Raw genomic sequence first — 24,434 nt, forward strand, 5'->3', positions numbered from 1 at the left:
TGTGTGTCCACCTTCTTAAGATGCTGTCAAGCTATTTCCCATAGAGACTGAACCTTTTTTTTTTTGACACCCCAGTGCATGAGCATTCCGTTCTTCAATATGGCTGTCAAGCCTTGCTATGCTCAGATGGTTTTTTATATCTTAGCCATTCTAATAGTTATTTAGGAGGATATCACAATATTCTAAGTTTTCATTTCCCTAATGGATAACAACTTGAGCATATTTTCATAGCTTGTTGTCATTCTTATATTGTCTTTGGAGAAGTGTCCATGAAAAATGTTAGTCTATTATTTATTGGGATGTTTGTCTTCATATCATTGAGTTTGATGATTTGTTATGTATATTGCATACAAGTCCTTCATAAAGCATAACATTTGCAAACATCTTCTCTCAGTCTGTGATGTATCCTTAGGTTTGTGTTTAGTGTCTTTTATAGAGAAGCAGTTTTAAATGGGATGGAATCCAATGTATCAGCTTTTACTGTGATTGAAGTTTTGATGTCCTAAGATAGCTTTGCTCAAAGCTAAAGTCACAAAGATTTTTCTATCTTTTCTCCCACAGGCTTTTAGTTTTTGGTTTATATTTAGGTCTGTAATCTATTTTGAGCTAGTTTTCATGTATGGTGTAAGGTATGGATTGAAGTTCATTAGTTCACATGTAGAAATTTAGCTGTTCTGATACTTTTTAAGGAAAGACCATTCTTCTTTGCTGAATTGACTTTCCAGATCTGTTGAACGTCACTGGTCTGTGTGAGTGCAGGTCTATTTCTAGAATGTGTTCCATGTTCCACACTGTTCCTTGATCTCAATGTCTTTTTTAATACCAGTACCAAAGTATCTCGATTAATGTAGCTTTAAATAAGTTTTAAAATGAAGTTGTGTTATTTTCCTTTATGCTCATGATCAAGATTGTTTTGACCATGCCCATGAAGGTGTAGCCTATAAAGTGGAGAGAAATGGGCTTTTTCTGTCTTTGAGTACCTCACAATAGCTCTCATGAAATTTGAAAGCCAAAGGTGAATTTAGCAGTAAATTAAGACTAGAGAGCCTAATTAAATTGGTCTCTGAAGAAGGCATATTCCACCCATCACCTTTCAAATATCATAAATTAAGAAATATATAATTTTATTTAATCAAAATATAAGAAAAAGAGTCATGACAATGTAAACATACTGAAAAGTGTGTTTGGAATAACTAAAATTAGCTTAATAAAGCACCTGACTTACACCTGAAAGATTTCACACACTTTGAATACTCTAAAACTACTCTATTCATTTGTATTTCCAAATGAATTTTAGAATTAAATTGTCAGTTTCTAAAGAAAAGGAAAAGAAAACCCTTTCTGAAATTTTTATTGTTGATGAATAAGTTGATTTGATGAGCAGTTAAATCTAAACAATATTGTCTTCTGGCATATGAATATGGTGTATGGTTTCTAATATTTTGGTATTTTATAATTTTTCATAGCAAAATTTTGCTCTTTTTAGTTTAGAGGTACTGGGTATCTTTTGTCAGATTTATCCCCAAGTATGTCATATTTTTAGATTTTTTTTTTTTTCCCTGTACTGAGGATTGAACCCAGAGCTAGTGCATGCTAGGCAAGAGCTCTACCACTGAGCTACATCCCCAGCACTTCTAAACTGCATTTTTTAAATGTCAGTTTCCGACTTCTGGGTTTAATTCTGATGACTAAAGAACTTGGAGTTTGTCACTCCCATTCTTACACCAAGAAAAAGTTGAGGAAACTGAAAGTGAAGGAAATTTCTTGAATTCATCAGAGAGCTGAGTTCTCAGAGCAAACTTCCATCCTGAAATCTTGAGTGGCAGGTAAATCCAGATTATCAAAGCCAAGATGTGCTTCCTGGGAATAGAAGCCAACTTGGCGGTGTCTAGTAGGAAAAAATAAGTGGTAACACTGGCAAACTGTTAGAGGTCAAATTAGCTAGACAGTGGGAAGCCCCTTGGTGTACAGTGTTGACTTGGGAAGTCACACTTTGGCAACTTGTTTCTCCAGGAAACTCACCAGGTTTTCATCATGGTGATCCACACTCCTGCCTCTGGTGGAGGAAGGGGAAGAGAAACCACAGTGAAGATAACAAATGTTCTCCGTAGCCCAAGGAGAGCAGCACATTCTGGAACTTTGGTTTCCTGACCATTCAGAAAATTCCACCCGGACAGTATGTGGACCAGTTTTTCTGTCTCTCTTGGGGCATGTTACAGCCTTGTTAGAAGTCCAGTGCCCTAAAAACTGTTATTTATTTGCACCATTTCTAGATTGTTCTAGGTGTAGGGTAAATCAGGTCCTCTGTACTTCATAGGCAAAATTCCCAAATTTACATTAGAAAAGAAGTTCCTTCAATTGTGATGTTATGTGTGCCTAGTATTTTGTGACAGACTCTGTTCTATCACAAAGGAAAAACAAGTTGTGAAATTTCTTGTATTTTCTTAGTTTTGTGTCAATGGTTAATCACTGGTAATGTTTTATTTACAGGGTTCTGTTTGTTTCTAGCTCCTTTCAAAACTTGCCATTCCACAAAGCCTGGAATGGTGTGCCCCTGAAAAAGCTAAGGTGAATGTGATTCAGGGGAGTCAAGTTTACATTTGTAGCTACTGTTCCCTCATCTTCTGAATTCTGTTGTCACATAGCATATATAATTCAGTTAATATTTATAAGAATACATTAATTATATTTTCCCCTCAACAGACTCTAAACTCATCAAGGATAGTGAGCATATTTGATTCACCTTTTAACCCTTGGTATTTATCCTGATGCCCCCAAAACAATAAGCCCTTAATACATGTTTATTGAATTAAGTTGAATTATTCTGATTCCTGAGTGAGCATATTTTGCTAGAAATATACTTCCCCTTTCAAGTGGAGATGTTTCATTTTGTATATAAAGAATAAAAACCTGCTTCAGAAATTATCTACTCTTTTATTCAAAAATAGTGAAATTTGTCCAAAATATAAATCTTCAGTTATATCCTTTCACATTAAAACTCTACTTTTTTGTGGTCCTTGTCTTCTATTTTGGCTTCTAATTGGTATTCACTTGATTTATAAATCCCGTTGGCATTATTCTTCTTATAAAGGCACTTTGTCTATCTAAATTAAATCTCATTCACTTGATTTTCTTTTACATCTTAAACTCTCAAGATCCATCTGCAATTTCTCTGTTTTTAACTTTCTAGTCTTGAGTATGTAATCTCCTCATTTGCAATCATCTCTAGGGTTTGCTTGAGTTTTTTTTTTTTTTTTTTTTTTTTTTCCCCTGCTCTTCGAGTTAACATATTAGAAGGATATTGACCACAGGATTAGTTACCTTTTGAAAGCACTTCTTAATTTTTTAGTTATCCTCCAGTATTCATTGTTTTCAACCATGAAACATCGTTGACATTTCATGCCTATAACAAAGTGAAAATCCCCTTGCTTGTTTGTATTTCAGAAAGAAGGTGATGAACTCCATCTAAGTTCAATTGGACCTAAGATCAACCCAGAGATGACCCTGATATCCAGAGAAGCATGATCTTCAACCTTCAAGAAATTCTGGAGTTAGTAAGTGCTGAGTAATTACATTTTAAAACAAAATCCACAGTGTCCTTGAGAACCAACTATTTGTTTTAAGGAAGATGTAACTTTCTTGAGCAACTCATTAGGTAATTATTATTTCAGGTCAATATTAGAAATTACTACTAATCACATCTTCATCCCACCTTCATGCGCACTTATTTATCTTAAATCAACAAACTCGTTCATGTATGATACCTTTTAAAGAACTAAGAGGTATATAAACCCTGTAGGAAATATCAAAGCCTAGGCAAAATTCTCATAAACATATCATAATTTTTCATCAAAATTTCCTAATTCAATTGCAATGTTAAGTGTAAATATATTAAAATTATACTGTAATTATGCAAATCTTTTCTAATGGTTGGAATGATAATTTACATAGAGCTAATAATGTTCCCCTACTGTAACAAGAAATTTTGAGACTCCTATGCAGGCCCAATTTGTTTAATTCCTTTTTATCATGTGGCAATGTAGTGCAAAGCATAGAGAAGAAAATAAGAATATTAACTAAAGAAGTGTTCATTGTAGAGTAACAGTGAATTGCTTCCATAGGAACTTCATGGAATAATGTATGTGAAATTATTCAGAGAATAACAAATAAACAAATGTAAAACATTAATACAAATCATGACCGCCCCCCCTTAGTTCCTAGCCCAAACCTCAAACTGGAAATAAGCATACCAAGCTCTCATTTTCAATGGGGGCCATTCTGCAAATTATGATATATTAATAACATGTTAATTGAATAATAAGACACTAATAATGCAAAAGTATATATGTGATTAATATGTTCATTTACATATATATTTATCCATATTTCTATTACAACATAAATAAGTACAATAGGTATTTATTATATTGGACATTGTTCTTGACCTTGTGACTTAACTATAAAAACATTATTCCTATAGAAAAGGAACAAAACCTTCCAAACTCATTCTATGAAGCTGGTAGTACACTGATACCAAAACCAGACAAAGACTCATCAAGGAAAGAAAACTTCAGGCCAATAGCCTGATGAAGTTAGATGCAAAAATGCTTAATAAAATACTGTCAAATTGCATACAAAAACATTTAAAAGATAGTACATATGAACAAATGGGGTTTATCCCAGGGATGCAAGGTTGGTTTAACATATGGAAATTATAAATATAATTTACCAGACAAATAGACTTAAAAACAAGAATCGCATGATTATCTCAATAGATGCAGAAAAATCACTTGACAAAATACAACATACAGTCATGTTTAAAATACTAGAAAAAATAAGAATAGAGGAAACATCTCAACATGATAAAAGCTATATATGACAAACCCAAGCTAACATCATTCTAAATGGAGAAAAATTGAAAGCAGTCTCTCTAAAAACTGGAATGAGACAGGGATGCCCTCTGTTACCACTTCTATTCAACATAGTCCTGAAAACCCTAGCCAGAGAAATTAGTCAAAAGAAATAAAGAGATATGGAAAAGAAGAGCTCAAACTCTCTTTATTTTGCTGTCATGATCCTATAATTAGAAGGCCCAAGAAAACTCCACCAGAAAATTTTTTAGAACTCATAAATAAATTTAGCAAAGTAGTAGGATATAAAACTAAAACCCATAAATCAATCACATTCCTATATACCAATGATGAATCAGCTGAAAGAAAAATTAAGAAAACAGTCCCATTTAAAAACAAACAAACAAAAACCCCTTTGAAATTAATCCAACAAATGAGGTGAAAGATCTCAACAATGAAATCTATAGAAAACTAAAGGAGGAAGACCTTAGAAGGTGGAAAGATCTCCCATGTTCTTGGATAAGCAGAATTAATATTGTCAAAGTGTCAATAGTACAAAAAATGCTATACAATTCCTATTAAAATTCCAATGATGTTCTTCATAAAAATAGGAAAAAAAGTCCTGAAATTCATTTGGGAAAATAAGAGACCCAGAATGACAAGAGAAATTCTTAGAAAGAAAAGTGAAGCAGGAGGCATTACAATATCAGACCTTAAAATTACACTACAAAGCTGTAGTAACAAAAAAGCATGGTATTGGCACCAACACAGCAGGAAGATTAATGAAACAGAGTAGGAGACAAAGAGACAAGCCCAAATAAATTCGGTTATCTCATACTAGGCAAGGATGCCAAAACATACAATGGAGAAAAGATATTTTCTTCAACAAATGGGTACTGGGAAAGCTGGAAATCCACGTGTAGTAGAATGAAATTTAACCCCCGTCTCTAACTCTGCACAAAACTCAACTCAAAGTGTATCAAGGACCTATGCATTAGACCAAAGACCATATGCCTACTAGAAGAAAATATAGGCCCAACACTCTAACATGTTGACTAATGAATCAACTTTCTTAACAAGATGCCTAAAGTATAAGAAGCAAAATAAAAAATCAATAAATGGGATGGCATCTAACTAAAATGTTTCCTCACAGCAAAGGAAACAATCTCACTTCAGAGCATGAAGTGAGAGCCAGCAGAAGGGGAGAAAATCTTTGCCATCTGCACCTCAGATACACCATTAGTTTCCAGATATACAAAGTACTCAAAAAACTTAACAACAATGTAACCCAATGAATAATGGGCAAAGGCACTAAACAGATACTTCTCAAAAGAATAAATTCAAACAGTCAACAAATATCTGAAAAAATATTCCACATTTCTAGCAATTACAGAAATGCAAATTAAACCTACTTTGAGATTTCACCTCATCCCAGTCAGAATGGCAATTATCAAGAATACAAGTATCCATACATGTTGGAGATGATGTGGGGAAAAGGGTACACTCATAGATTGTTGATGGGAGTGCAGATTAGTGCAACCACTCTAGAAAGCCATATAGAGATTCCTCAAAAAACAAAAACAAAAACAAACAAACAAAAAAAGAGTGGAAACACCATTTGACACAGTTATCCCATTCCTCTGTATATATCCAAAGGATTTAAAATCAGCATACTATAGTGATGCAGCCACATCAGTGTTTATAAAAGCTCAATCACAATAACTAAGCTATAGAACCAACTGAGATGCCCACAACAGATGAATGGATCAATAGTTTGTGGTACCTGGATACAACAAAATATTACTCAGCTCTAAAAGAAAATGATTTTATGACATTTGCCAGTAAATGGATGGATCTGGAGACTACCATGCTAAGTGAAATAAACAAATCCCAAAGAAACAAAGGGCAAATGTTTTCTTGATATGTGGAAGCTAACCCACAATGAGGGTGGGGACGAATAGAAGTTCATTGGATTAGACAAAGGGGAATAAAGGGAAGGGAGGGAGCATAGGAATAGGAAAGACAGTGGAAAGAAACTGACATAACTTTCCTATGTACTTATATGAATATACCACAGTGAATCCCACCATCATCCACAAGACTCAGAGCCTAATTGGAATAAGATATGCTCCATGTGTGTATAAACATGTCAAGATAGACTCTATTGTCATGCCTAACTTAGAAGAGTCAATAAAAAATGTACATTGTTAGAAATGAAAAATTTGACATACCTCTGAGACATCCAATAAAATATGTTGGACAAGGAGTTAGAAATAAGTTTGTCAGAAGAAATCATATTAAAGATGTGGACTTGATAATTATCACATATTAGGAGCAATGAGTATAGACAAAATTTCTTAAATAAGCCAATTTCCAGAAACAGAGGGGAAGGCAACAACCACAAACCCTGGAATTTCCAGAATCTAAAGGATAAGCAATGGAGGAACTCATGGAGAGAAACTATTAGAAAAAATAGATGAGAATAGAAGAATAGTGATGAAATAATACTGATGGAAGCCCAGAGAGAGAAAGAAGCAAAGAATCAATGGTCATATATCACTTGTGAGAGAGATAATGAGGAATATAATAACTCAAGTATAAGTTGTGTGTTGACAAAACAGAGATTATTGATAGTTTAATTAGAAGCCATTGGAGTAATTTGGTGGGTGGGAAATGAGACCTGGCGGGGTGAATGGAAGATGAAGTAAAGACAAGATGACACAAATCTTTTAGAAATTTGAATGAGAAAAGCAAGAAAAAACAAAGTTATGAATGACATGGCGTCATTGGAGATTGCAAAACCTCATATGCTGAGATAAATGATCTGGTAGAAAAATAAAGAAGGATAATTCTAGTTTCAGCTCTGACATGAAAAGAGCTTGGAAGAAATAATGCTAATTCTTAAGTGAAAAAAGTTAGTGCAAAACAAAAAAGTATTGACTTTCCTGGACCCATAGGAGAACCAAGGTCTCAGGGTGAATCATTACTCTGGCTTGTCCGGGGAGATGCAGCTGACAGCCACTGAATGGCAGGTCTCCTGGAATCAGAAGCTGATAGATACAGTAATTTTGATGAATTTCTGGAGGATGCGCAGGGGTTTGTGTGAAAATGAAACATCACAGATTTAAGAGAGTCTCATCTCTTTTGTGGAATTAACCTCCAGTTTCTCCTGGTGATAAACAAAGAAAGATAACCATTTGATGTCAGGGCAGAAGGTAGAATAATCATTTTGAGGAAATTTCAGAGTGAACCGAATCACAAAGGATCACTGCAGGATGAACGACTTCTCCAGAGTTTCATTTAAAAGTGAGAAGGGCATTCCACTCAATCCACACACTTCTGGCCTTCCTGGTTCATAGAGGGAGAAATAAAGTTAAAGTGGATCATTTAGGCTTTAAGGACAATGATTGGCAAGTTTTAACCAGGGATGTGCCAAAGAAAAATAAAAAGACTTACCTCTGGAAAAACACTTATGGGGATCACATCTGAGACACAGACTCCTGAAACACAGATGTAACAAAAAGGTTATGAAATCTCCCTCTTCCCCACTCCTTCCTTCACACCCACAGACTTCGATATGATAATGATGGATTGAAATTCAAAAACTTTGCACGACCCAGCATCTCTGAGGAAAAGTATTTAGGGAAGCCCATAGTCAAGAGGGGAAATGGAAAGAAAAATGCTACATGAATTTGACACATCTGGTATTGATAGCTGCAATGAAAATTGAACTCAATTCAACCAGATTACTGAAAATCCTCATAATAAAGCATAAGTTATCTCAATTCATATTACACAATCGAGATGTCTGATTTTTAACCCAAAATTACAAGTCACAAGTAAAGCAACAAACATCACCATCTGAGGAAAATCATCAAAAACTGACTAACTCAGATATGAAACCAATATTTAAATTATAGTGACAGTAAAATATGTATCATTAATATATTAAAAACTTCAATGAAAAATTTTTAAAATACAAAGATACTGTAAGCAGAAAGGTGGAAAGGAATTAAAAGGAAATGTTAGATATTATGATAAAATAGTATAACAGAAATAAAGAATACACTTGGTAGCTCATCAGTAGACCTCACACATCCAAGGAAAGAGTCAGTAAACTTGGAAGATAGCTTAATAGAAATTTACCATACTGAAATGCAAAGAGAAAAGTATTATGATAAAAATTCAGAATGTTCAAGAACTGTGGGAAAATTCCCAAACATGTACCATACATGTAACTATAATGGCAGAAAGGGAAGAAAAAGGAATGAAACTGAGGAGTTTTTAAAAATAATGGTCAAGAATACTTCAAAATTAATGAAAGGCACAAAACCAATGATTCAGAAAGCTCAAGTCAGATAAATATCCTCAAAAATCCATGTAGAGCCTACTCTAAACTATAAAAGAAAGAAAGAAAGAAAGAAAGAAAGAAAGAAAGAAAGAAAGAAAGAAAGAAAGAAAGAAAGAAAGAAAGGAGAGAGAAACCCTATCAGTAACTAAAAAAGAAAAACAATATGATTATAAAAATTACTTTCAAAAAACATTAGGCAAAACCTAATACACGTGATAAAAAACTAAGAATATAGGAACAGAGTGGAATTTTTCAACTTGAGTAAGATATCTACAATAACTTGCAAGTAACATCATACTTAATGGAGAAACGCTTTCTCTTGGAAATAGAGAAAAGGGCAATATTGTCCACTTTTATCACTCCTAAATGACATTGTCCTGGAAGCCCAAGCTATTTAATACAAGAAAAATAAAATAAAATTTACATAAAATAGTAAGAAAAACTGAAATATTTTCATTCATATGGCATGATTATTTATGTCGAATAAAAAAAATCCCAAAGAATCTACAAAATATTTGTGGAATTAAGAAATACAGCAAGGGAGCAAGATAGCTACTCAACTGATGGATAATAATGAATAATTGAATTTAAAGAAATGTTAGAAGTACCACTTAAAATAGCACCAAAAATTGGAATAATTTGGCAGAAATCAACAAAGTATGTACAGGATCCATATGAAGAAAACTATAAAATATTGATGTAAGTAAAAAGAAGGGACTAAATAAATGGAACAATATTCCATGTTCATAAGTTGGGACTCTCAATATTGTTAAGATGTCAAATCTTTCCAATTTCATTTATACATTCAATACAATTCCAGTAAAAATTCCAGCAAGCTCTATTTAAAAATCAACAAACTGACTGTAAATTTATACTATAAGGCAAAAGACCAAGCATAGTTAATGTAATCTGATAATCTGAAGAAGAATAAAGTGGAGGATTCCCATTATCTCACTTAAAGACTTAATTCAAAGGTAGATTAATCAAGTTTGTGAAAGAATGGACACCTGAAATATAACAAAAGAAAGGATCCATAAAGAGACAGTAACCAACTGATCTTTGATAAAGGAGTAAGACAATTCACTAGGGAAAGGACAATATTTCAAGCATATGGTGCTAGAATAATTAAATACCTGTACATAAACAGAAGAATGTAGACAGACCTTACACTGATCAAAACTTGCATCAAAACGGATAATAGACTTAAATATAAAAGGCAAAACCATAACACTTTCAGATAAAAAACAGGAGAATATCTGTGTGACCTTAGGGTCAATGATGAGGTTTTAGACAGAACACCAAAAGCACACTTCTTTAGAGAAAAAAATTGATAAATTAAATTTAATGAAAATTAAAATATTTTGTCTTACACTAATAAAACAATCATTCAAGTCATAGACCAGAAGAAATTTTTGTAAAATTGATGCTTGATGAAAAATTTGCATCCAAACTATGCAAAGATCTCTTACAATCCAATGATGAGAAAATAAACAACCTAATTTAAAAGAAGGACAAAAATCCGAGATATCTCACAAAAGATATACAGATGTCAAATAAGTATGTGAAGTGATGCTTAATTATTAATCATCAGAGAAGGGCATATTATCACAGCAATGAGACACCACTACACACCTATCAGAATGGCTAACTCTCTCACCCCCTCTAGTTATCATACCAATTGCTGGCAAGAATGAAGAGTAATAGAAGTTTCATTCACTGTTAGTTGGATTGTATGTTGGAAGAGAGTTTGGCAATTTTTGATAAAGCTAATCATTGTCTTAACATAAAAGTCAGTAATCCTATATCTAGGTATTTACCTAACTGATATGAAAACATACGTCCACATGAAAATACACATGCCAATGTTTATAGCAGTTCATTAGTAATCATCAAAAACTGGAAGTGACAAGTCTTTTTCTATGTGAATGGGTAAACAAACTGATGTATATTCATATGGTAGAGTTCTATTCAGTGATAAAAATAAATTAGCTATGAAGCTTTGAAAAGGTATGGGTGAATTATTAATGCTTATTGCTAATTGAAAGAAGCCAGTCTGAAGAGACCATGTGAGCCTATTTATATAGTTTTCAGGAAAAGGCAAAATTATAGAGAGGGTAAAGCAATCAGTGGTTTCCAGAGCTCTGCAGGTAAAATAGTGAGTCAAATAGTTGATGCACAGAGGATTTTTTAGAATAGAGAAACTATTTCTTGTGATACTGTTATGACCAATATATGACAGTATATATTCGTCTAGACTCATAGAACTTTACAACAAAAAGAGTGAACTTTAATGTATGTATGCCATTTAAAAAATATTTCTGCAGTCAAAGAATTCCTCTGTACCCTCTCCTCAAGAGATCACATTCAGGCTAATGGTTTTAATTAATTTTCATAAACTGGTCATTTCAACTATAAACCTTCAAATTCATATATCACACTTTACATTGGATAACCCCATTTGGATGCTTCCCAAGTATTATATTAATATGTTCAAAACTAAACCTGTCAACTCTTCTCCCTACACACCCCAACAAAAAAGCATGCTTTCTCATTTTGGGTTGTAATGAAAAGCAATACTGATTTACCCAGAATCTGTTTCCTCTCCCTTGTCTAATTCTGTCCTTTCTACCTTTCAAATGAATAGCAAATCCAGTCATTCCTACCCCACCCAAATTACCAAAACAACTCTCTAGCTAGTTTTCCTACCTCCATTCCTGTCTTCTACTCATTGATATTATTGCCAAGATATTAGAGATGGAAGCATTCCCTAATTTGCATTAATTTTCACTTGTCTTTAGAGCTACCAACTATGGTGTAAAGTTGTGCTCACTTCTCTCTACATATATTTGATGTACAAACTCCATGATAAAAAAGGACTGCATTTCTTGTTCATAATTGTGTTACTCTACATCTTAGTAATATATGAATATTACAAAGTGCTTTGAATGTATGATAAAATTGGTTAAATACAAAGGTGAATGCAATCAATAATTGCATAGAAATTAATGTGACTCACTTTTCTGATTCTGTTTCTCAAGAATGCTTCAATATTTGGGGTTCGAGAAATGTTTTTATAAAGATGAGAGCACCAAAAATCATACCCATTTTCTGGTGTAAGATTTGTAGAAGTGTATTTACCAAAGGGAAAATTGAATATAATATTGAAATGAATCAATGAATTAATGCATTAGGTAGGCAGGAGGGGTGGAAAATTGGCTTATTTTCTGTGCCACAATTAGTAGAATGACATTACATCTGAAAAAATATGTGAGCACATTAAACTATCCAATATTCGTGTGTTCTATATGAGGGATATTGGACAGTGAGTAATCTCTGAGGGTCCCCAATCTTATCAAAGATGCATACGGTAATCCAATAATTTTATATCAGTTTATTAAGGAGTTCATTAGCATACTTGAGGCTAACATAAGATTCGATTTTCTGCTACCTTTCATTAGTTCACTCAAAGCAATTCAAATGAAATATATTGGAACCTTTGAAGAGCTTATAGTAAAACATGCCAAAATAATAATTAATTACTGCTTGTTGTGCTTTGTCTATAGCAAAACTGTGGCAGGAGGTAGTGTGTTTGCTCAAAGAATGTCCCCCTGGGATGATGTCTGGGAGAAAATTTCAAGAACTACTGGGCAGTAATCAAAGAGAGGGAAAGAGGCTACTCTAAGTAGGAAGAGGTGATAGCAGGTACAGAGGGATGGAAGAGAGAGCAGAGAGAACAGGTGTAGATGGACCTCCAATCCGATGCTTAGAAAGTGACCGAAGCCGTGGAGGCATGCAAAGGATGAGGATGCAGGTGGAGATGGAGGCACGGTTGGTCGCCGTGGTTCTCCATCCCCGCCTGCACTACTGAATAATGAAAATGCTAGACACTGGTGTAATTCAGTATTGAGGAGCTAATTATCACCACTTGTCATTATGTATTAGAGTCATAGCTGATCACAGATTCTGGGAAAGGCATAGAGTCATCAAAAGCGGTCAGCCGAATCTGACAAAATGAAAGTGATTATTGTAATATTTTTGGATTCAGTTCAGAGTTTGAATCTTTTACATCTGTGCCTCCAACCGATTCATTTTGGAATTGCTTCTGAGAACAAATTGACTGGCTTATAGAATTTCCATAGTTCAAGGACTTGTTGCTAAAGCAGAAACGAATCAAGTTTGGAGAGTGACCTATTGCATTTGGTGTGTTGATAACTTTCTCTAGCCACAAATAATATGGGGGAAAAAAAAAAAACAGCTGCATGTTTCCTATCTGCAGAAATGTACATGGAAATAAAGCATTCCTTATTTCCTTGGAATATAAGTAGTTGACCCTGCACTATATTTGTCCCACAGAGACTGTAACATCTGGCATTTGTAAGTTCATCAACTCCACATGGTAATTTGTTGACGGTTATTTTAATTGCATTTTCCAGATGGGAAAGCAAATATATTTAAATTCTAAATCCTTAGATTCGAAATGTAAGACTAAATGATTTTGTCTAAGATATATTTTTAAAGAAATCTCTAACATTTCTTTGCTTTCCATACCAGTAAAGTGCAATATAATTAATGTTAATACCAAGTTCAATGTCGTGCTATCCTAACTTGGGGCTTATTTGATTTATTTTGGTTTGTTCATTGCAGTCAGCCTCTGTTGGAGGGCCATTTGGACACAGCATTTTAAAGGAGTTCACCTATGGTGTCCTTAACTCTCTCGTCTGGAGTGTCATTTCTTCTGAGATCTGCCTCTTTGTCCCTGACTGATGCCCCTGGGCTAGGAAGAGACTCCACTGCAGCTGCCCATCCCTTGCCCCACCTGGACTATACCATTGTTACAATCCCCCACCACATGAATTTCATTGTTCTCAGAATGTCATTGGCATCCCAGTGAGTACAGGTATCACCTTATTCATCTATGAATACCAACGGCTTTTCTTTCTGTTTGAGGATAAACACTGACACATCTTTGGTAGAGAGTCATTCACATTCATCTTTGTAGCCAATAGATAGGTATTTGGCTCCTACCAAATGGGGGAATTAAAATGCAAAGACATTTCCTCCAGAGACTTATTTCCCTCTTCCCTTGCCATCTTGACCTGGCAAGGTAGGGCCCTCTGCAAGGAAATTGAGGAGGGATTTAGACACTGGGGGTGTTTTTGACTTCTTCAAATCATTTTGCTTTTGTCCTGCTCCTTGCACCTCGGTAAACACTGATAAAAGAGCCCAAACTGAGTGTGTCTCCTACATCTTCCAGCTCAAGTTCTCAAGCAGCCAGCCCTTTTTTTGTTCCAATAGCTTTTTCAGTCACACTTGAACTTGAGTAGTGAAAATATCTCCCTCCTAAAGGAAATTTCCTTCTAAACTTGTGTAAAGTCCCAACTGTCTCTCACTTCTTGGACATGTCCAGACTACTGGGCAGCTGTATCCAAATCAATTCATAAGTCAGTCTCCTTCATCCTGATGACTTTCAAAGTCACCATGCTTGTCTGCAACAGTTGGCTGACGGAGAAGGAGCATGGAGATTTGGAGAAAGGTTTGTGGAGCTTCTGCTTGGTGTTCCAGCAGTTGGAAATGACTGAGAACAGGTTTCTGAGCCATGTGTCATTTAAAGAGAGGCTGAGCACCATATTCCAGCTTATGACTCAGAAAAAGGGAAGCCAGATTGATGAATATGGGACCCATCTTTACCAAACTGCCCTCATTTTCTGTCAGCAGTTGGGTAGTGAAAATACAGATCCCACAGATGTGGTGGGTCGTACTGGTTTCTCCTAATGTCATGCCCTTTGGGGGAGATAAAGTGCTTATACCTTTATGGAAATATCCACTTTCATTTCAGTGGTCCAATGAACGACTATTATTTATTTATTTTGGGTACAGGGGATTGAACCCAGGGCACTTTATCACTGAGTCACATCCTTAGCTCTATTTATTTTATTTCTTTATTTTGGTACAGGGTCTCACTGATTTGCTTAGGGCCTTACTAAGTTTCTGAGGCTGCCCTCAAACTTGCCATCCTCCTGCCTCAGCCTCCCAAGTCTCTGGGATTACAGGGTTGTGCCACTGCATCCAGTCCAATGATTTTGGATAAGATAGAGCTAAGATGGAAAGTTCTCAAGCAGCCAGACTACAGCCAGCCAACATGTCCGAGCACAACTGAAGGGTTTTTGTTTTGGGGTCAACTGTTCTGTTCAGAGAGCACAGAGGCTGTGTGTTGCCTGCTGTAATATATGGGTGTACTACTGCCAATGAAGAACATAGAGGAAAGAGAGCAGTCTTCAGTATTCATTCTACAAAAGGCATTTTCATAGGTGGCTTGTCTGCATTATTTCTTTTAACTTTCACGACCATCTTATATTTAATACTAGTCTCACATTTTAGGCATCACACTTAATTTTCAGAAGCTTTAAATAAGCAGCTTGAAGTTTGTAGATAGCACATGAAAAGGAGAAATTTTAATCTAGATTGTTCTGATTTCTGTTTACGGTTTATCTCACCAACCTCTTACCTCCCGTCTCATGTTACCTCATTCACTGAGACTGGTGAATGATATCACTTGACATCTGCCTTTCAATAGTAGACGCTTGATGTCTATCTCCAGAGAAATGCCGAAGGTGGCTAGCTTCTTTCGGTATACATTTGTGCTGATCGAATTTGAGAAATGTTTTGCTAATTGTGTTGTATCTTAGGGTGCCACGGTGTATCCCTTTTCTTCTTGCCCTTCTTTGTGAGCTATTGAAAAACCACTCAGAAATGTTCATTTTTTAAAGTAACAGTTTTAATAGTAATAGTTTTGTAATAGTTTGTGGCCCTGCAGTGAAGTACCTGCTTAGCATGCATGAGGCCCTGGCACTGATCCTCCGTACTACACACACACACACACACACACACACACAATTAAAGTAATGGTTTGGGTTGAATCACTTTGTCCATATGGTTATTTTTAAAATTTCTTTGACAAACATTTATTAAGACCCTACTATGTGCAGGCTTTCTGCTCACTGCTAGAAGTAGGGTGGAGGATAGAAAGATGATGTGACCTGATCATTAATCCATGAGAGAATGTCGGCTTTTGTTTGGAGAGAGAAGGGGGAATCTATTCAAATCCTTGAGGAAGAAGGGATTATGTGCTTTTCTAGTAAACCACAGTCACAGAAGAGTTGCTTTTCATCTGTATTGTGAGAGAGTAACTTGCCTAGGAATGCATGTTAACAGTCTGAAAAAGTTTAGTGTTTTAATGAAAGTCTGATTTGTTTAATTCCCACAGCATGTTGTTTTTCCCATTTCCTTTTTAACCTCCTCACTCTCTCTCATTATTGGAATTACTACTTGTTCATAGTCACCACTGCCTTCACATCATAGTCACGTAAAACAGGAGAAACTTTAGATTATGTAGAGGGAAATGAGGGGCGGGGGTTGAGAACTGGTGGAATGAGACAGACATCATGACCTAGGTACATGTATGATTACACAAATAGTGTGAATCTACATCATGCACAACCATAGAAATGAAAAGATGTACCCCATTTGTGTACAATGAATCAGAATGCAGTCTGTTAAAATAAAATAAAAAAAATGAGGAACAAATGTGAACTAATATCAGGGGGCACTTTTGGTCAGGGTGACCTACTTTCTCACAAGCCATTCTTGCCTCTCAACTCCATCCGAGGTAGGTTTCCTGTCCTTAGAACTCCACCCTTCCCTGGCCTTCCACCTGTGGGCCAGCACCTAGCTCTCTGCATGTTTCACATCTAAAGAGGCTGCTCAGTTGATTAAACAGAAGTTTATGGTGCTATTTCCAATTTTACCATTGAGTAATTGTATGAAATTTGGCCACTTGACCTCTTTGGACCTCAATTTCCTGAGTAATTAATACCAATTGGAAACTCCATTCTTTCTTCTGGATTGTCCCACCTGAGGAATGTTCACTAGTTTTTCCCCAAGTTTCATAAAAATGTAAACATATGGGTATCTCCATTGAAACTCACCCAAAGCTAAAGGCTTAAGTATATTTGCCATTTTTAATGGGGCATAACACTATGATAAAGTATTAACTCTGGAGGGAATTAGGAAATTACATCAAAGAATTTCTTTGGAGAAGTTTTCAGATTCATTGTTAGCCTCTCTAATTCAGTTTTCTTCTTTGTTTAAATAAAGAGAATAAATTGGAGATCCTCCAAATCTTCAGAATTCTTCTGTATTGAGATATAATATCAGCTTAAGTCTTTGTAACTGACATGACAGAATAACAAGTCCTACCTATGTTGGTTTTGTTTCTGCTTTGAAAGTGATAAGACTATATTTCATAATTTTTAAAAATTTTGAGTAGATAATTAGGTGATAATTTAGCAGGAACATGGGATGAAAAGTAAATTATTTTTGCTATTGTTTTCTCATTTAATTCTAAATGAGAATTCAAAAATTTCTGATTTCTCATTTAATTCTAAATGATTTTTGTGAAGTATATTTAGGATATTGAAGGTTTATCAATGTTAGTATGTTTAAGCAAATCTAAATCTGGTCAATAATATAATTCTGTTTATAATGTGCTTGACCAAAACAATTGTTATTTTCCAAGCAACATTACTAGATTTGCACAGCTATATTTAAAAGAGAAATACTGCAAATCACCACATAGGGGGTAGATTAAGGTAATTTCCATATGTCAAATTCCAAACTAGGAAAGATGCATCACAATCATCTTTAAGAGGTTTAAAGAATTACTTCCCAGTGTAGTTACGAATGTGCAGAGATGTACTTCCTTTGACTTCTGCAACACCTGAAACAGGATATAGTTTGGTAAGAGAAGCACGTTCGTGGCTAGCAATATCAACTCTCAGATCCAGAAAAGATAATAAGTTATTTTTCCATGCTGCTGGATGTAGTCTGCATTCTTCTTGTCCCTTTTATCCCCCTTTCTCACTCTTCTCCACACCTCTCTCCATTAAGGTTGTATCCTTGTACTCTTCCCTGGGTCCAATGACCCCATACTCACTCCTTTTCAAAATCTAAAGACATGTTTTGGAAGTCTTTTCTTTTTTCCAGGGTATGTCAACAAGTTAGAATATTGCCATACCCAAGAGATTTGCATTTTAACAGGAATTGAATGCTTTGGGCTAAGAAACGAAACTTTTCCTATGTAATTTCAGGCATCAGTAAGCAGATGGGACATTTATTTTGGGTAGCCTGAGGGGCTTTCCTGAGCCTTTGGAACCATGTGGCACTTCTCTAATCCAATCTAAGGTATTTCAGACATTGCCAATAATACCATCATCTGCATCATATTTTTGATTATCTCTCTTAAGTTAAGGAAATTCACGCTCAATATTATCTGTAGAGACACAAAATATCCTGGACAATATAGATTAAATTCCCATATTACCTATTCAACATCTCCCTTCATCAGAGTTATTTAGACATTGCAATGTTGTCTGATCATCATCTAGTCATTCTGTCTAAAGTGGAAGAATCAATGTTGGGCAGAAAGAAAGATAAACTATCAACGGACAGGAAGAAGAACGGGAATAATCTACAACAAAATGATAAAGTGATGTCGAGTATGGAGGCCATTCTCCTGAGACTTCAAGCTGATTTCCAGGTACCAGTTAGTTCATTTAGGCTCTGTCACTTATGGTAGTGGATTCTTTGAATCAGATAATGGTCTCAGTCCGTCATTTCCCTGCTCTTTGTATAGATAACGCCTCTGAGTCACACTCCCTAGAGCTAAGTTAATTGATAACACAGAGGGTGCTGTTAGGAAAGGCTCCCACTGCACACCATGCTATAGAGCACCTGAGGACAGTCTCAAGTACAAAGAAAGAAAAAGAGAAGAAAAGGTGACTCAACAATATCAAGAAAACTAACTAGAATGGAGAAGCAGAGAAGCTTGACTGATTACTTGGTGGCAATCACTAATCTGATCATTGATTGGAACCATCTTTATGACTGTGTGACTACAATCAGTTCTATTAGGTATTGATAAGAGACAATAAGATTATAATTGCTGAAATGAACGTATGGTGCCTCTCTCCACGCCATCAGACACACATTCTTTGACTGGTCATAGTTTATTTGCCATTCTAAGCTAAAAATCTCATTTCTGTGTTATGTTCTAGACTATACTCCTGCTTGGTCACTCTATTTTCTGAGTCTTCTAGGAAGAATTATTGTAATCAGTTCCATACAATGGTTGGGTTCCAGTTTAATCATCTGAGAATCAGTGTTCATTGTACTCCACGGCTCCCAAACAGATCTTGTATAAAAATATAATCCCTAAGACAAACTTCTTTAGCTTAACTTCAGCTCAGAACTTTGCAATCTAAATTCACCTGCATTTTCAACTTCATTTCTCATGAATTTTTTGCATCAATTCATTCTAGGTGTTTACCCATTCTCTTCCAAATTCCCATAGAATTTGTCACTTAGCTTTCCCTGGGTTCACCTATTATTTCCAAGATTTCTTCCAATGCTTATTTCCTAATTATTCTATAGGTAACCTGAGTCACTCCTCTTCAACAATCTTCCAACTGTCCAATTCTCAAATATCTTCTCTTCTTTGGAACTCCTAATTACTATGCTTTCTTTATTACTCATAAGGCAATTGATCAAGTGCTCCCTCGAGGTAGCACATTTATTTTCTCTCAAGTTATTTACTCACTTCCTAATTATCTCTCACAATTTATGCTTCTTTCCAACATAGGGCATAGAGCAGGGATTCACACATAAGGGATGATGTTCAATGAATTTTCAGTAAACAGATGATTCATGAAATATGGCCAGATTGGATTTGTTCAGTTTTAGAAAGTAGGGAGTACCATTTTTTTCTTTTCCTTTTATTTTTACAATGTGCTTAATTTTCTATATTACAATTTTTACAGATTCATAAGGTGATTATTCCAATTTAATGCAATAGACCTGTACTGTCTATGTAATTGTATCTTCAAAAATCTTTTGCTATAGAAAAAATTTGTAAGAGACTTTCAGTCTGCATGTAAGTATGACTTCAACTTTTTCTTTAGTTCCATTAACATTTAGCCATTTAATTTGGACATCTGCATTGGTAAATTGAATTTTCTAGTTATTTTTTTTTTTAATATGCACAGTGGACAATAGAGAGACTTCCTTGAAAGTTTTCCCAATTTAATATAGATCAGTGACACACAACCAGGATGAAGATTTTTGTTCCAATGGAAATATTAGGCAATATCTGGAGATATTTTTGTTGGGGGAGGGGATTTTAGGAGATTGCATGGGAAGAAGCCAGAGACACTCTTAAATATTCCACAAAATATTGCATTAATATTACATCATGTTATTTCAGGATATTTGATTGGCATAATGAACCCTAAAATACTAAAATTTTTAAAATATGTATTTGATTATTATTATATTTGGTTTCTATCTATCCCCAGTGTGGACCATCTACCATTGCAAATCACCTACAACTTGCTTTTGAATAACAGGCATAAACCCTTGATAGAGGAAAAGGTGACTGTCATTTACTTGAAATTTAAAAGTAGTTTAACCAGCAGAAAAATCAACTATTAAAGGGATCACATTGAGGGCATTGTGGGCATTATATAAGTCAGGTTCACTTCTAGGCATGGCTTTTGTTCACCTTGTGAACCACTGTTCAAGTTTCTGTGGGTTCCTGTGGATTCTCCTTTATCACTGAGTTACAGAAATTGTCTCTCAAACAATCCTTGTGAAGCAGAAAATTCCTCTAAGAGACCACGCAGCATCTCTATTGAATCATCTCCTCTAGTGTGCATACAGGCTGGAATGTCTCTTAACTTTTTATTTAATAAAAAAAAAAAAAAATCCTTTCTTTTTCCCCTTTGCCCTGGCATTACCACCCCATCCATTTTCTCCCTTTTTAGCAAATCCCTAGAAATGCTGTCTAAATCCACCAGTCCCCCATTCCTCTATTCCCCCTTTCTTTTCAAGCTGGCTTTTCCCTACACTGTTCCACTGGAACTACCCACATGAAGGTCAATAGTGACTTCCTTATTTCCAAATCCAATGGTCATCTCTCAGCTGGTGTCTTTTCAGTCCTTTCTACCACATTTAACACAGGTGGTCGCTCCGCTTCCTTAGTGCACCTTGTTTTCCACTTGACTTACACAATGCTGCAATTCTTACTTCTGCTCCTGGCTTCACTGACAGTCCTGTTTCTATCTCATTTGCCGATGCTCCTCCTCACTAACTGTTCAATGCTGACAGTTGTCAGTGCCAGTCTTTGACCTTCTAATCTCCATCTATACTCATTCCATTGATGGACCCATCTATTCTCATGTTTCTATATATCTGGTTTTTAAATTTATTTTATTTGTTCTCATTAGTTTTACATGACAGTAGAGTACATTTAAACATTTTGATCATTCTGAAGTATGCAATTCTGGCCCAGACTCTTCTGAACACTCCACCTTCCAAGTCAACTACCAGTTTGGTGTTGGATTTGCTGTCCATAATGTCGATTCTCTGACATTCTTCTTCAGGTCCTGTCTTCCACCTTCCATCTGAGTGGCTTCCGATCCCTGTCTCACATATATACCTTCTCAGGAGAACTGTCCTCAAGGTATGGGAACCTCTTTGCCTTCAAGTATAGAGTCTGGAAGTGCCTGCAAGTTTACACACCTGTTGATTCTACCTTTAAATTGATCCAGAATTCAAACATTTCTTGCTACCTCCACTTATGTCATTCAGGTTCCCCAGCAAATGTCATGTCTCAGCTGTAAACTACAGCAGCTTGTTAACTGGTTGGCCAGCTTTGTACCTTCCATATTCCACCCTTATTCTCAAAAGAGCATCCAGAGAGAGGTTATTAAAACTTGGGTCTGATCACGTCATCAAAGTTTAAAGCCCTGCCCGGACTACCTATATCATTCAGAAAAAAAGAAAAAGTCTTTTCAATGGCCACTAGACCTATGTGTTCTGCCATCCCCCATATCACCTCCTTGACTTCATCTATGACTTTTCTCTTCCTCTTTTATTCTGCTCCAACCATAATGGCATACTTGCTATTCCTTAAATAAGCCAGGCACACAGCCATCTCAGTGTCTTGCCCTAAGTTTTCCCTCTACTCAGACGATGCTTACTTACATGTCTCTAGAGCTAATGCCCTTGCACCTCTTCAAGTCTCAGTGAGATGTACCCTGATCTTGATGTTTCAATAATGTATCCTCTCTCTGCTGTGCTGGTACCTTCACCACCGTCAATCTGCTACAGAACTTATCCAAGAATCCTGTTTCTAACATATTACACAATTCCAATGTTTATTTAGTTGAGTCACAACCCTCTCAGGCCCCATGGTAGAATTAGAAGATACAAGAAGGCAAGGGTCACATAAGTGATGGTTTATATTTTTTTCATATTAAGTTAAATTGTGCCCATACTTTCTTTCCATATCTTTGATTTCATTGAGACCAAATGTCCCTTGAGAGTTAAAATGTACTGCCACCCAGTTGCAGTGATCTTCTTGGTTGGTCTAGTTCTCACAGATGGGGTGAGAGGCAGTAACTAGTGGGGAGAGGCTGGATAGATTTGACTTGATAAACCTTTCATTAATTTGTAGATTTATAGATAAGATTGATTATACAACTTTTAAGCGATGATAGATGAGATACATGATCTGTTATGATCATGGCAGGAGTTTCAATGGATGTAGACTTCAGTAATCAACAGTCTTTACAATATTCCTTTATCTGAAGGTGGCCAGTCCTGATGATTGTGAGAGAGCCACCTTTCCCATGACTAACATTCCAGAGATGGGAAATTGTCCATAAATATTGATTCAACTAATGTTCCCAATAACATCCACCAAATCACATTCAAAAATAAGCATTCAACAAATATTACCTTACACATATAGAGATAGTGAATGGATTTAAAATTACTTTTCTGGGTATTGTCCATCTTCCATCTTGCCATCCATACTCGGTGGGTAGCTCCCTGTTCATCTTTCAAGATTTACACGGTATTTGCCCTCTGTGAAGATTCCCCAAGTATCTTTTTGTTTTTCCTGTCCCTTGTCATAACTAAGATTGTCCTCTTTCAACCACACAATATCTTAAGATTTCTTTCTTATCACTCTAAATTTAACTGTATTGTTGCCCTTTGTGTTCCTCTGTCTTTCTCCCACTTATGTAACTTCTTCTTCCCAATAAGACCATGAACTTTGGTAGACAGGGCCTTAGACTTGCTCATAATTACAACTTTAGCATCTTGCAAAGAGCAGGTATAATATTTATTGTATGACTGAATAAATACTTGTGACATACTGAATTCATATTTCTAGGAAATAATGCTGAATTCCAAAATAGATTAATTTCTGGCAATATGTTGAAGAGTTATATTTATTCTTCAAGAACTTCGAGTGTTTGGCATCTGGATATTATTCAGGTTTCTTCAGTAAACAGGCCTTCATTATTTTTTCTCTAAATAAAACTCACCAAATCAGTTTTTTTCTATAAATTTTCCCTAGTTTGCTTTCTTTGTTTACCACAAGGCCAGTTCTGTGCTGCCCTTGGAGGTGAGACTCAGTCTAGAATTCCTCAGTGATTCCTGCATGGTGAATTATGACTGAGCAGCTGGAGGCAAAGAGGGAAGGTGTAACATAAGAGAGCTTCTGGAACATTCCTCTTTTGATTAAAGGAGATGGAAACAGGATAGCAAAAATCTCAATTAGAATAGAAGAGCAGCAAACTGGGAAGAAATGGTGACGGACACCCTCAAGCATTCTATCCTTTATAATTATTACTTTTTCCTATTCACAAGTTTAATATCCAGAATCAACCTGTACACACACACACACACACATACACACACACACACAGAGGCATCAATATGCAACCCCCAGTGCAAACAGCTCGTAATTAAAGAACCAGACTAATGCAACATTTTCCCACTTACACTTCTTCCACACTGTTAGCATCCTTCTGTTATCAGGCAATTTGGTTATATATAATAAATACATACACATGTGTGAGGAAGCTGAAATATATTTTTATAAATGTGAATTAAAGATCTTTATACTACTTTGGTTTTTGATCCCATTTAAAATTGCAGCTGGAAATAATTCTGCAGGTAAGGTTATTTCTTCTCATTTGAGAAGTACTGGGAAGGCTATAGTACAATTCCCTTAAGTTTTGAGATATCTATAGCCTTTATAATTATGGTATAGGGTGTGTGGCCATTATGGGTGGCATTGGGATGTATGTATGTTAGGGGTTGTGGGG

At 35.6% G+C, this 24,434-nt stretch overlaps 1 long non-coding RNA gene across 1 annotated transcript in view; it reads left to right on the forward strand.

Annotated features, from left to right (window-relative positions):
• LOC306642305 overlaps nucleotides 1-24,434 on the forward strand; it is an 82,911-nt gene that overhangs the window by 24,191 nt on the left and 34,286 nt on the right. The window contains exon 4 of the long non-coding RNA XR_013758480.1: nucleotides 3,445-3,554. This is a non-coding gene — a long non-coding RNA (uncharacterized lncRNA). The remainder of the gene's footprint in view (nucleotides 1-3,444; nucleotides 3,555-24,434) is intronic.

This window comes from Sciurus vulgaris (assembly GCF_902686455.1).
Source record: "Sciurus vulgaris genome assembly, chromosome: 12".
NCBI lineage: Eukaryota > Metazoa > Chordata > Mammalia > Rodentia > Sciuridae > Sciurus > Sciurus vulgaris.